Source organism: Nyctereutes procyonoides, unplaced genomic scaffold (genome assembly GCF_905146905.1).
Source record: "Nyctereutes procyonoides isolate TBG_1078 unplaced genomic scaffold, NYPRO_anot_genome, whole genome shotgun sequence".
NCBI lineage: Eukaryota > Metazoa > Chordata > Mammalia > Carnivora > Canidae > Nyctereutes > Nyctereutes procyonoides.
In genome coordinates, this window is record NW_026575120.1 from 18,149,207 (window position 1) to 18,150,800 (window position 1,594).

The following is a 1,594-nucleotide window of genomic DNA, read 5'->3' on the forward strand; positions in this document are numbered from 1 at the left end:
ATTCTCATCCTTGCTCACTCTGTACCATCAACACTATCTTCCTCACCCTCAATAAAAGAAAAATATTTCTTTTATTTTTAAAGATTTTATTCATTTATTCATGAGAGATACACAGAGAGAGGCAAAGACACAGGCAGAGGGAGAAGCAGGCTCCATGCTGGGAGCCTGACGTGGGACTTGATCCTGGGTATCCAGGATCATCACACCCTGGGCTGAAGGCGGCGCTAAAACACTGAGCCACCTGGGCTGCCCGGCACTGATTTTTAAAAAGTATAATCCTCATATATACTACCCACATACAATGACTATTTTATACTCCTATAAAAATGGCATAATACTCATATAGAACACTATACTTATATAAAAAACAATCCCAGAGTTCCCTAAAGTTGTAACTTTCATTTTTCAAAGGTGAATAAAAACTTTTTACTTTACTTTTCTTTTTTTTTAGAGAGAGAGCATGAGCAGGGGAGGGGCAGAGAGTGTCCCCAGGCAGGCTCCTCACTCACCCAGGGCAGAGTTTGACTTCGGGGTTGGAACCCACCCCACAATCCCAAGATCACAATCTGGGTCAAAATTAAGAGTCAATGCTCAACCACCTGAGCCACTTATGCGCTTCTGAATAAAAACTTTCTTAATTTAATGAGGGATGATCATTCTTCCGAACAAAATAATATGAATATGGCCTGGAATAAAGATTGAGTAGGAAAAAAGCTGAACTGAGAAAAATACTAAAACAATTCATATATCTAAACAAAGATGGGAATTAAAGCATTAAGTATCTGTGTTAAAAAGGCAAGGTACCTTTTCAGCTTTTGACTCGAAGAGGGCAAAGGTGTAACTGTCTTCTGTTCATCCGACACCAACACCAGCCGTCTCCTTCATGCCGCCTAAGTTCAACCCCAAAGAGATCAAAGTCGTGTACCTGAGATGCACCAGCGGTGAGACTGGTGCCAAGTCTGCCCTGGCCCTGAAGATCAGCCCCCTGGGTCTGTCTCCAAAAAAAAGTGATGACATTACCAAGGCAACCAGTGATTGGAAGGGTTTGCAGATTACAGTGAAACTGACCATTCAGAATAGACAGGCCCAGATTGAACTGTTACCCTCTGCCTCTGTCCTGATTATCAAAGCCCTTAAGGAACCACCAAGAAACAGAAAGAAGCAGAAAAACATTAAGCACAGTGGAAATGTCACTTTTGATGAGATTGCCAATATTGCCCGACAGATGCTTCAGTGATCTTTAGCCAGAGAATTCTCTAGAACCATTAAAGATGTCTTGCGACTGCCCAGCTGTGGGCTACAATGTTGAGGCTGCCACCCTCAGGACATCACAGATGACATCAATAGTAGTGCGATGGAATGTCTAGCTAGTTAACTACAAAGGAAAATATTTCAAAAAAGGATGATTTGACAACCAAATAAAAAAGTAAATAAATAGGCAAAGTACAAGTTGGAGAAATACAAATATTTGCAAAAAACATACAAATTCAATATACATAAAGGATTAGTATTTATATATAAAAGAGCTAACAAATTAAAGCAGACAACTATCCCTAAGAGAAAAATGAACAAAAGATACACAGAAAATTCACAA

At 39.9% G+C, this 1,594-nt stretch overlaps 1 pseudogene; it reads left to right on the forward strand.

The window, feature by feature from the left end:
* Positions 1-868: 868 nt before the first annotated feature.
* LOC129516159 (60S ribosomal protein L12-like) lies at positions 869-1,375 on the forward strand (annotated as a pseudogene).
* Positions 1,376-1,594: the final 219 nt, after the last annotated feature.